We start from the raw sequence: 13,718 nt of genomic DNA, 5'->3' as shown, positions 1-13,718 counted from the left end.
CCTCAGGTGAAGAAAGTGCCGGTAGAATTACAACCATTCCAAGGGCAGCAAGAGGTCTTCACAAATCTGACTGGCTTCTAGGCAGCCAAGACCCCCTCGAAGTGGTAATGAAAAGTGTAACTTTAGCCTCCCAGCTGTACGTCTCAATCCATAATCCTTCCCCAAAAACCTTACCGTAGTGCCGCCTACCTCTCCCATGGCGTTCCCAGGCTGTGCCGGGCTGGGCCCGCACTGATTTATGTAGCAGGCTTGTGTCATACTCTCAAACTGAAAAGGATTTGCTCTCTTATATTTACCAGGGTGGTCAGGGCAACTCTCTGGAAACACAGAAAGCCGAGTATCCAGGCTTCATTCCCAGGCAGTCTTTTTACCCCTCTGTGCCATTAACATGGACGTTTTGGACCTTACCTGAATCAGACGAGGCAGTGTTTCCTTAGTGGTGTGGTTCAGCAGTGCAGAGGTGAGTGTCTGTATGTGCAGTGTTGGGCAACATACAGTCGCAGAGTTAGTACCTGGTATGTATGAGACACTCAAAGCGTTCAGGATTTATTGCTCAGCCTGTAAAGTGCCAGTGGGTCCATAAAGCTCTTAAATGAAGACACGATGAACATTTCAGGATGATTTAGATTTATAACGTCTTTTATTGACTTGATATATTTTCAAAAACATGCAGTGATTTAAAAAAAAGTGACTCTCTCCGTCACATTCAGTGTGGCAATTTCTATTTGAAGCTCTGAAAATTGGCGTTTTGGGCACAACATGATATCAACTTGTAAATACAAAGTAAAAATCAAAGAAAACTCTGCACTGAATAATTATAAAAAGTTGAAAGTGAGTTATAGAAGAACAAAGTTGTTTATAATATATATTTTTCAAGGAGGGTAGACGGAGATGTTCAGAGGTCTGTCGAACACTTTTTCTCCATGATGCAGTTAACCTGAGTAAAAAGTAGGGATTATGCTACTTACCCATAAAGTCTGACCAGGGATCCAGTAAGAGGTAAGACCTGATCCTGAATTAGTGAGTGAGCTGTTGTAGGTGGTGGTGTTCCACTCTAACACTGTGCATCCACTGCAGTCAAGTAAACAAGCCAAGGTGACCTCTGGATAGCTGGGTGTACGCATCCTGTGGTTGGTTACGTAGTATGGTGGAGGGAGCTGCGGGTGGTTGATGCAGACTCTAAGGAAAGGATCAGCTCATTCCGGTTTGTGCGCGAGTGTCTGTGCGTATGTGTGCATGTTCACCCATTCTACACGTATGCATGCAAATGTGTACCGTCTTCATGTACATTTTCTTGATCGCCATGTAGTTAATGATGAACACTGGTAGAGGAAATGAAAGCATTACTGCTCTGAACATGCACAACGTTTTCCTCGTACAAGCCACAATTTCTATCCTGTATCTTTTTTAAAGGATGAAATTAGGAGATCTGGATGATGGGAGATGTTTCGAAAACGGCATTGCCATCACTTAACCGGAATTTCACATAAATGTAGCATGACCTGAGAATAAAATTTGGACCAATGCGAGTGCAGACAAAATGGCCGCTGTTGCTAAGCTAACAGGGAAGGATGACGATGGAGCTGATATTCTTTGAGGGCTTGCTGGAGGTAGCATACGTATTTCTAAACACTGAAGCTTTTGTTTTCGTCTTTTTGCTGACTACCTTTTGTACTGTCTGTAATTACTACATTTGGAACATTTAGAATGACTCCTCCAGCGCATTTTTTTTTCTCAAATATGCAGTTTTGGCTGCGATTTATTCGCTCAAAGGTTTTCAGCACAGTTTCAGATTGAAATTTAAAATGTTTCTTGATTTATTTAATTTTTTCAAACATGGGATTGTTTAAAACTTAAACAATTTAGAGATTAACGATCCACATAGAAAAGCAATTTCTGTTAGAATTTCCAAAGATTTCGCTATCAGAATGAGTGAACATGTAAATATTTTCAGACAGAATTGTGTGAGTTATGAGATGAGTAAAATGTGACAGCTTCATATGAAAGTCTGTTTGAGTCTTTGCAGTTGAAAGCTTTCATAGGATGACACAAAGAATGTCTTCAATTTTTCTATTCTTCTTTTTTTTTTTTATCCCTATGCGTTAACTTTGGGAACCCATGTGAGAGATAGATAAGACTGATAACTTTCTCTCCCAGCATACTTTCCTATTGATCTAAGATTTTAAAGTGTAGCTTATGGAGGTGAATATATTTCAGGGGTTTTACAGTGCGCTCTATAATGTTTAAAGTTTCTTTGACAATTTCTTCTCACAGAAAGAGAGCAGTAACAAAAGAAGAAAGCTTTAAAATGCAAAGGAAATTGCATTGAGTATTTTCATTGTTTTAATCACTAATTTATAACTTAATCCATAACTTGTTTATAAAATATAGTTTTGTGGACACTTTCCAGTATTTTGCTTTAATACAACGTGTTTCTATAAATTAACAAATGTTCGTTTTTCATATTTTCAATGCAGAAGATCCATTGATGTGAATAAAATTAAAAAGATTAGTTTGATTTGGAGGTTTGAGCTGTGGGGGTGTGTGTCCTGATAGGTAGGAGGGACTCCTACTGCTGACAGTTCAATATCCTCTCTACATGAGCACACAAAACAGATGGTGGCCTTTTAGTCTGTAGATTGAGAGAAGTTTCATGTCTCAATCTGAGAGAAACATCTGATTTGAGTCACAGGTTTTTGATCAAAAGCTGTGGTTCTTATTTATCAGTGTATACTGTTAGATTGTGACGAGAGCCTCCCATTCTCAACTATGTCCCTTGAAGAAATGAAAAGAATTGGAAATAAAACAATCTTCTGCCAGTTTGAGAAATTGAGTGCTAATGAATTTCATTGTCCTTTGATGAAGCACAGGAAGTTCTGCAAATGTAAAAATAATTAAACAGAATAACAAAGAAATTCACAAACAGATGGCTTCTTTAACAAACAGCTAAACAAACACAAAGTATGCCTGATCACTTTCCCATTGTTCTTTCAGAAACCATTTGTCTGACGCAAGCTGGAAAACTTGAGCATATCTCACATAACTTTTTTCCTTCCCTCCATCTGCAGGAATTAGTATTGAAACATCATAATGTGCATTTGTCTAAAACTTTATACTTGTCAAAAGTACTTTGCTCAAAAACAAGTTCATGCGCATATGATAAAGATTTTCCTTTTTTATTGTGAAATTACATTTTTGTCATGAATGGCTTTCAAAATCATTTATTAAATGGGCCAAATGTATCTTATTAATATGCATCTGATTTTTCAAGGGACAGCACTTTAACAATTAGACAAACTTTATGTAGAGTTTATTTTGAAATAATCACCTACTATAAACCTACATCTTTATTTTTAAATCATTATATTGTGCTTATTGTAACGCTGAAAAAAAACAAACAATGCCAGATTAAATTAATGCCACATGTTGTGCAATCTTAGTGAATTTAAGTAAAAAAATTAAAAAAAAATTTCTTTTTTTATTTAAAAAACATTGCAACATTTTAATTTATTATATAAATATTTCAGTAATTTGTTTCTGCATTAAAGAAATGTTTAAGATTCAAAATAAATTACCTATCATGCAAAAAGGTGTAGAAAAAAAAACCTAATCCAAAGTCTGTAAAAATTCAGCTTTTCATTTAAAATGTTGGTTAGAACTTGGAATAAATAAAAAAAATAAGAAACAGAGAAGAGGATATCTGTAAGTGTTAGTTTATAAAGTGTTCTAGTTTATAAAAGAGGCCTGTTTATAACAAAGAGGCTCTACTTTTCATTTGTTGAGTGAAATTGATTCACCTGAAGGTTCTGGTCACACAATTCTTTAAATGTATCTTCAATGAGTCCACCCATAATTCTAGTGGACAAAAAGGACATGTCGGAGTCACACCACTGATGAGAAATAAATAAGGAGGAGGTTTTTGTGGATATTCTTCGAAGGCGCTCCAATTTCACACCATCAAATTAAACCATGTTATATTTTAGTTCTATGAGTGTTAATCTTGCTGGTCAGTCTTCAGACTGATTTCTCCTGTATATATATAATTTAGGCAATCTTGTGTATTATAATTTGAGGTTAAATTAATTTTTATATATATTCATTTTTCAACAAAAATTAATAAAAGTTCCTAGTTTTTGTGGAAAACGTTTTCAAGCGAACATTGATGGATTAATGCTTTTCGGTGTCTGTTTTCCGGCCCCACACAGAATTCACTTTAAATCTGTCATATCTGGGTTGCATTTGAATAATTTTTTTGGTATGTATCAATACTCTATTCTGATTGTTGCTATATATTTTGGTTGTTTATAGCATCATCTGTCCTGCCAACATGACACATGACATCACAGCACTTGTCTGAGCAGGGTGCTGCTGTGTTCAACATTTGTTACGGGAATTTATGCAGCATGTCACTCAGTATTTGCAAAGATGACACACCTGATAATATCTGACTTGTGCAGATACAAAATGATGCTTATTTGATGGACTTTGTCATATTTGAAGGCTAAAATGCATGCAACTTTCAACGGGAGGGGAGTTTGTAAACTTAAGTTTGATTTACATTTTTACCGTAAAAGTAGTGTGGAATATTAAACACCAAAATTGGCAAATCTTTTAAAAGCAATAAACAACATCAACTTTATTTATTTTTATTTAGAATTGACCAGCACAAGTGAGTGGGACCAGTGTTCCTTTCAGTAAAAATTAACCGACGTTATGTAACGGGGAATACAACTGCCAATGTCCTGCAGCTTGCTTATGGTTTTTTAGGTATCCAATTGCTTGGTCAAAGGGGTGCTACTACTGTGCATCTTTATTAGTTTTCTTGCACTGCTGGAGATGGCACCCCAGCCCCAGCACTGACAGCCGTCATACCTCCTCGCTGCCCCACCTCAAAGTAAGGCCTGGATTTCAAGGACAGGCAGCGAAGGATAAAGCAAGTGCACTGAAGGAGTATATAAGCACAACTTAATAGCTTAAGGTCACATGCCAATAAATCAGTACCCCAAAAGCTATTAATAACTCATCTGCAATATAAATTAGTTTCCCTGCATGGCGGTTAGAGAATAAATGACGCTGAGGAGAAAATAAGTGAAGTCAATTTGGAAAAGTAATACCATAAAACAGATCCTGGATCTCAGCCTGTCTTCTTACAAGAAAGCAGAATGAGCTGATAACACATAGAATCACAGTCTGTTGTTATTACCTTTAAATGTGTGGGCTGAATATTTTATTCCAAAAGGAAAGGCTTCCTCCTGAGGAGCACCAGGAGGTGCTGTAAAGCAGTTAGCCTTTGATAGCACAACACTAGCAAAAACAAACATGGCTGATGAAGAGGGGCAGGGCCAAGAGTAATATATACTATCTTAGAGAGCAAGTGCAAAATTTAAATCAAAGCTGCACTAAATGCCCAGAGTGCATTATCTTCATCTATATGTACTGTATATATCTATGTATATCTATATACCTATCTGTCTATCTGTCTGTCTATCTATCTATCTATCTATCTATCTATCTATCTATCTATCTATCTATCTATCTATCTATCTATCTATCTATCTATCTATCTATCTATCTATCTATCTATCTATCTATCTATCTATCTATCTATCTATCTATCTATCTATCTATCTGTCTATCTATATGTGTATAAATATATATATGTATATAAATATGCAATAAAAAATAGCATATATATATATATATATATATATATATATATATATGCAATAAAAAATTGCATATGCTCTGATAGTATTTTAGACATTTCTGCAAAATGTCTCCCACAAGGTTGTAGTTTCAGTCTGTAGCACAGTGTTAGCATAAGATAGATAAGCAGTGGTTGGATCACTGGTGGCTAATGAATGGGCTTTGCAGAGGACCAGTGACTAATTGACAGTAGTAGAACCGCACTGAAGGTTGTTTCATTGAGTCCCCAATTAGGCATAGTAGTAAGCGATAAACTAAAAGACGATGCAACTAGAATTGGTTCTCCTTCATTATTTGAAGTGCGAAACCTCACCCTGACTTTGTAACACTGAGGCTTGTGAGTCACAACTGTGACAATGTAATGTTATTTAAACCCAATCTGTCACCAAATGGAGCGAAGAAAAAACACTTGCCAAGTGCACAAGTCTAACATCACCACTTGAAACACACACTCACACATACACACAAACATCTTACACATACACCTCCCTATCATCATGTCATTACACCAGCAAAGTGGCCAATTAATAAAAAGTGAATGCACAGAGTTTTCATTAACGCGATCACTATCAAAGGTAGGGACAGACATAAAGGAGGGAGCATTAACACTATCATGTGACTTACTCAAACAGTAATGTGACATAATTAGCTCTCATAACTGCCAGGTCATTTTACATGGTAATGAGAATTAAATGACAAATGTTTTCTCGACATGACAACATAATGTAATGAATAATTTCTTAGAAGACCATGATGGTATTCCTCTTGGGTCTTAATCGTTGCCTCAGCTCATGACCCATATCGCCTTTTAAACAAACCACAAACCCTGCTAATTTTGACAGCTCAATTTATGAATACTCAAGCCTTAGCAAGTCTGCCACCTTCTGCAGCAATACGGGTGACAGACAACTGGCATGATAGTACCCCGATGGCACCCAGGTGGGGCTCACAGTTCTGAAAAATACATGCTGCTTGATCATGATGGATGGATGGATGGGTAGATGGATTGATGTTGCCATGTTCAGGCCATAAAAGTTAGTTTTAAAACGAATGGAGCCATTCACAAGCTTAACTTTAGTAAACGTAGCAGAAGAACTGTAGAAACCTTTTGTTTAGGGTAGAAGTCAAATTTTTTGCATATGAATAAGCACAATTTTATAAGGATGTTATGGTTTTATTATATCTTTCATCAAAAGACTTCATTATGAGCAATATTTTAATTATATAGTTGTGCAGGGCATAAATAATTTTGTCTATTTTATGTATTGTCAGGTAGTTAAAGGCAGTCTACTGCTTATTTATGAACACTGAATATAATCATTCTTTTCACAGTAAAATACTGTTTTCCTGTATTTTTACCATTTAAGATAGAACATCTAATTTTTTTTAATTTATTTTTGTGGGGGGCACATCATTTCAAGGGGGAGGGGAAATCATGTCAAGTTTACAAAACTTGGAAACTACTTTTTGACATTTCATATACACCGAAAATAATTAATGAATTTATAATGAAAAATGTTGTGGCCTTAAATTAGTCCTCAAATTTTTATTAATTTAATTAATTATACAGTCATCTAAAAAGGAAACACACATTAAAGCTAATAGGGAAGCACCCTTGGGGGTAAAATGTATAATATTTATATGGGGGTATAAAATAGGATTAAATAAAACCACTCAAGTACCTCCAAATTATAAATTATGTAAAACGTGTTAACCTATGATATCCGTCACATCATGTATTTTTATTCCAACAGTAACTTTCACATCATCACATGGTTTGAATCATGGTTTTTAATGTGTTGTTTTTAAAGTTCACAGAAAAGTCCAGACGGAGTGTTCTGCTTAATGCGATCTGATATGTGCAAAAATGCACGTTTGTTTTTCCAAATATATTTCAAACCCGCTCTTCATCAACAACACATGTTTTCAACATAATCGGATTTTTCCTCTTCGTGTGCCAGTGTTTGGGGCAATTCAGTCAAGCTAGGACTATTACATTAGGGAAACTATTCCTGGAATGAGATCTCTGAAACTTTCTCAGTCGGTCTGACTTCATAAAGGTCAAACTATGTTGAAACGCCTTACGTCAGTTTGTATAAATCACCAGGCCCGTGGAATAATAGGGTGTACTGAGCTAAGTACACTCAGGATATGTCATTTGGAAATATGAATTCAAACTGCTGACTGAAGTGAGTCAGTATTATCCACCTCAGGAACCAAATTTACATGGCTCCTTGGCTTGAAAGAATAATAATAATCTGAAAGAAAAAAAAAAAAAAAAATTCTAAAATGAAACTGGCAAAGAATGCAGGGTGTGCATTTGGTATTGGGCGGCTCTATAAAGACATCTGCTGACTCCTCCGTTTGGGGAGGCCTGGTAGAGACGGGCTTGGCAGTGGAAAGTATAAAGACTTTGAGATGATTGCTTCAAGAATGCCACACTTTGACCTTTACAACCAATCACTCTGAAATGAAGCCATAAAGATGTGATGCAGAAAGTTGCTTCCACTGTAATTCAGACATAAAGAAAACATGGGCTGCACACAATAGCAAAATAATATTAGGTCCTTAGAATCTGGCATGAGTTTTCTCATTTTTGCTTGGACAAACAATACAGCACGAGCACAAAATAACCAAAAGGACTTGATTGACTTTTCAATGCAATTATTACATATTAGCAGACAAGAATAAAATGCTGGTGAAATTGGAACAAATGCTCTCTTGATATGGGTCCGTCAGGTCCCCCTACATGAACCCATGATTGATATATCTGAACTTTGTGTGGCAGGTGCAGACATGCTTCAGGTGGCTCGTGCGTTGATAAAAGGCAGGTGAGATGCAACTGCAGATGACTGGATCTGACTGGATCAGGCAGCAGGAAGCACCCTGAGAGCCTCAGCGCAGCAGCCAGAACCATCCACCTGAAAAGGCAAGGTCACAGGAATTAGACGACACCCACTGGCTTCTGCTGCGTTCCTTTTAGATTTGATGTTGAGTCAGTGCTGCAACTGCTACTCATGCAGGACAGACTCGTCAAACCATCTCGCCATTAAGCATAGACTCTGGAGTCAGTAATAAGGAAAGTATTTGATACAGAAAGTAATAAAAATATGAAAAGGAAAATGGTGAAAATGGTGCAGTGTTTGATTTAGTTACACAAATTCATTCAGGATTAAGTTATGGTCACAAAATTGAGTTGTATCAAAATATTTTCTAGTTCGAAATAAAACTATTTCCATGAATTTATCCAGTTTCATTATTCAAGTAATTTCATTTAAGAAAAGGTTTCATTTTTTATATATGTTTTTACAATTAGTTATACAAATGCTCGACAAATGATTCAAAGAAGAGACAGACAAACCAGTGAAATCCAATTGACTACCTGTTCTTCTATCATTTCTCTTTTATCACGTCTATAAATATTGGCTGTAACAACCTTTCCTCTGTGGGCTTCAGTTACTTCTGTGCAGGAAGAGTGCTCACTGCAATTGACATCGATTTTACTTTGAAAAACAGGCATCAGACGGAGCTTTTAATTTAAAACTGAGTATTTATAAGTATTTTTTTTTTGTTTTAATCTGTCGATTGACAAATGAATGCAGCGTTATCAGCTCTAAATTGAAGCTTGTCTCTAAATAATTCATGACGTAAGCAGAATTCTTCTGAAACAACATGTTTGCTTAAACCTTATGTTTCATCAGGACTTCTGAGGGCATCTGGTTCTCCCTCATCTGAGCCATATGTGTCCCTCTGATCATGTTTAGCCAATGCGTCTTATGTGTGTTTCTGCTAAGCATCCTCTTTCTTCCTGACCTCTCACCCGGGATCCCTCTTTTGCTTTGTTGTGCGGGTCAAAGAGACCGTGCACCCACACCCACTCAGCCGCATGGCCACGTTTTGGTATGCAGATGCACAGACAGGTAAGGCGGATCCAGGTGCACCCCACAGGGATGCTGACCCATTCGGATTCACCTCACAGCTTTTGGGTCAGGCCTGAGGCCCAGCAGGCTCCCAACACAGGTCACAGAGGGCCTCAACATCCCAGAGATGAGACTCCAGGCTGGCATGAAGAAGAGTGTTTGATGTGGTCCTGAGCTGGGCTATGTTACCATGTTACTATGCCTTTAATTAGCTCCAGCAGCTGCTACTTCCTGGTTGACAGGCCCTGGCAAACTCCACTGTCTCTGTAATCTCTTACAGGTGACCATCAGTCGCATGTCAGCTCATTGTATTGAGACAGACTGTGTTGTTCTATAAGTCAGGCCTGAGAGCAACATTGGTGTTTACCAAGCTAATTAACTGTGAAGTGACTGTAGACATGGATTTACTAGAAAAAAAAAAAAGCTCACAGTGCTATAATGACCACAGCATGTTTCCAAATATGTTATGCAAATATGTCTCCGAACACTAATCCCCTGTCCCTTGTTTTTTTATATGTTTCATGTCTGTTTTCTGAAGATGCAATCATGATAAAGAGGCAGCAAAGTTCTCCTGGTGACAGTAAAAATGCCACTCTGCATTCTTCATTTGGATTTCCAGCTAGCACACAGACAACTTAACCAGTGGAAATTGCCCTCTGAGGACTGACAGCTAGAAATTGATCTCAGATTAGATGAGTGCACCTCGTTCCTTGCTCTCCATTGTCACTCCCAAGTTGGTGGATCTTTCCTTAAAACTGCACCAGAGATGGAAAAAAATGGAGACTTCACAGCTGGCTATGGCATGCTAATACCCTGGACTCATTAAATTAATGGGGGCCAGATTCCCCTTACTGAATGTGTACTGATGCCCTTTGAGTTTGCCGGGGCTAGAGGGTGTGCAGCACTTTGAAAATCCTGACCAGCATATTGAACGTATTTTAATAGAACTCTTTTGAGACTCTTAGTAGGATGCACACTAACTCTTTGCCTTTAAGTTCCTGAACCCCTCTGTGTGATCTCGTCAGATAGCCACTATATCCTCGGATTCGGGCCTGGAGAGGGGGGGAGGGGACCGTGCACGATAAATGAGGCCAGAGGTGTCCACATCTCAGCAGAGGCCATTCTTTCCTGGAGATGTGAATCTTTGAGACGTGGTGCGCTGCCAGCTTTGATGTAGAAAGGTGCTTGGCGTTAGACTGAAACAGGAGGCTTACAGTCTGACGTTCAATGGGATTCCCTTCGGGGGAGGAGAGTCTGGCCTCTCGTTGGACAGCAGTCCATACAGTGTTGACTTAATTTATCTATTTTGCTATTCAGCTAGCCACTGACACTACACTACACCTAGATCCAGTTCTGCATATGGCCATTATGGATGTCATTGCCCATTCAGTGTGAAGACTCCACTGCGAATCAGTGCATAATATAGGCAAGCCGCAGGAATGTTGAGGATCCAGCAAAGAGGTTTTCATTGGTGGTTTCAAAGATAGAAATAGCTGAATTTCAAGGAGTAAAGTGCAAGTTAAAGGGTAATATTTTTATGGCAATATACTGAATTTCTCCTAATATAATTGGGGAGAATAGAATATTAATATAAGAATTTTACATATTTGCCCAACAGCAAAAAAGATGAATTGATAAGAAAAGAAAGCTGGTGAATTTGCATGACAAAAAAAGTCCCTTTAGAGGGCTAAAACAAGAGCCTTATGGTTATCACAACGGCAAGTACCAGATAAAAAATAAGGAGGATTTATCCACATTGAAATTAGGTTATTAATCAATTAATCTTTCTAGCTTTAATTGTTTTTATATAGATTGATATAATGCCTAATGGAAAATAAAGCCATGTAGTGCTCCAAAGCTGGAAGGACATGATTTTATGATAATTTTTCTTTCAGTTCTGTGCTGTTATCTTTACTATGTTTTTGAAAACCAAAAAAATCAGAGAAAACATCACTGAGAAAGACACAACAACATAGTCAAGAACTAAGTGGAGTAGGACTCATCCTGGCAGGCTGGACTACCCTTGAAACAAAGGCTAAATGTGGCTGGATGCTAGGATGCTGACAGGAAGACGCAGCAACAACGAAGCTCGAGCTGTTGAATGTAGTGAATAAACAGAAATCCGCGGGAGTGAAAAATGGCTGACTCAGGCGCACAGCATAGGAAGCGTCAAATCTCTCAACGGCAACTCTCTCTCTACTTCTATTTTAGCCTCTGCGTGTGACAAAACAGCATCGTATACCTCTTACAGAAATCCTTGTTGGGCAATCATTTTAGATACATGGCTAGCTTTGACAGTAGCGATTTCGCAAAGCCTTTGATTTTAGCACAATCACTATTTCTGCAACATCGGTGAGTACGGCTCGTCATTACTGATTCCATAAGCAGAGAGCCATGCACTGCTGTAGCGGCTGATACTAACATGCCTCCCACTCTAAAGCATGCTGGTAATGTATTCTCTCCCCGGTGCTCATCATCCTGATGCAACTCACACAGTGACAAGAATCCATCTCCGTGGTACCTGGCAACAAAGTGGGAGGATGGGCAAAGGGAGGGGGATATTTTTGTGACAACAACCAGAAGGGAGAGGGAGGTTAGGAGGCACATTTAGAACATCTTGATTCCATTTTAGTATCTCGAGAACATTAAAATGAGAGCGACGAAGTAAAAACAGCTCATCGGCAAAAGGTCTGATCTTATATAAACCGCCTTCTCCTACCTAAAGTTTTTCTCAGAGTATGGCTTAAGCACTTCAAAGTTAAGTAGCAGAGAATATAATTCATTTGGCAGCTCTTATAGTCCAGCTTCAAAAACCTAAAGCTAGCCAGAGACGCACTGTAGGCTGTTTTCAGCTTCAGAGAAGAGAAAGAATTTGGCTTGAGCTAAGGCCGCCCATCCCCATCCAGAGATTGGCCCTTTTTCATCTTATCATAGTCTTAGCGCATTGGTGTAGTGACGATGTGCTTCACAGGTGGGAGTCTGCCTCTGTCAAATAAGCTAGTTCACTAAGGACGGGATTTGGCGCTGTTATTTTTCTATTAGGGAAGAATTATGCTAAGCCTCTAAAGGCCATCTTTGTGTTGCTATGGCAGCCCATATTTCCTACCGGGTTGAGACCTTGAATGACTACAGTGCAAAGCCAAGTAGCCCCCAAAACCCTTTGAGGATTAGAACCAGGGTTTCATAGTTATGCAAAACACCTCTGATATGATTGAACATTGAATAGTTGAATGACAAAGTTTATAGAGGTTGCCTCTCTTTTCATCTGATTATTGTCATTTGATTATTCCCGATCACTCGGCATGGCTTCAAATGCAGCTTTTCAAATGGTTATTGTTCAGGACAACACTGAGATTTTTTTTTTTAACGTACCCACCAAAAAAACCTCCCATCTTTGCTATGATTGTGGGTGAAAACAAGAATGCACGATTCATGCCATTGGCGGATTTCCATTGGCTCTTTTATCAATAACATTTTATTTTTTAAATTGATTTTTGGGAAAAAAAAATCAATTTTAAAAATGTGCCTTACATATTGTACAAGCCAATTTATTATCTCCAAACGGCTATTTTTGTCTAGTCAATGCCAAACATCTAAAACAGTATAAATTAAAATGTGATTTTTTTTTTAACATTGATAAGAACAAAGGGAAACTCATCCACTCTTGGAAATTTTGCTACTTAACTAATGACTTAATTATCAAAATTATGGATATGTTTTCTGTCAATTGACAACTTAATTTCCATGGTAAATTTTCATATTGATCAGACACAGGTAGCTCAGGTTTTAGTATACGGACATGTGGTTTGAGCCAAAATAGAGGGCTATAATCCATCGATTCAGAGATAATCTATGTATCCTACACCACAAATGTTATGGAGTTCTGGTTGTAATGTGTAATTCACAGCTGTTAGGGAATTTCCTTCTTATAGCTCACGCAGCGCTTTTCATCGCTCCAACTGATGTTCTGAGATGTTGTAAACATTAAACACATTTTTAGCTTATGAAAGCAATTTCACAAATCCCTGGTCAGATTTCTCCTGCTGCAAAAATAAATGGAATTTTTTATTTTCTTTAGGTTCGGTCATAATG

At 37.8% G+C, this 13,718-nt stretch overlaps 1 long non-coding RNA gene across 1 annotated transcript in view; it reads left to right on the top strand.

The window, feature by feature from the left end:
* The first annotated feature begins 268 nt into the window (after positions 1 to 268).
* The window catches only part of LOC137602279 (uncharacterized), a 31,215-nt gene continuing 17,765 nt past the window's right edge, over positions 269 to 13,718 (top strand). The window contains exons 1-2 of the long non-coding RNA XR_011037148.1: positions 269 to 460; positions 8,495 to 8,635. This is a non-coding gene — a long non-coding RNA (uncharacterized lncRNA). The remainder of the gene's footprint in view (positions 461 to 8,494; positions 8,636 to 13,718) is intronic.

The sequence above is a fragment of the Antennarius striatus genome, chromosome 10, assembly GCF_040054535.1.
Source record: "Antennarius striatus isolate MH-2024 chromosome 10, ASM4005453v1, whole genome shotgun sequence".
Classification (NCBI taxonomy): Eukaryota; Metazoa; Chordata; class Actinopteri; order Lophiiformes; family Antennariidae; genus Antennarius; species Antennarius striatus.
This window is presented reverse-complemented; position numbering and strand designations above follow the sequence as displayed.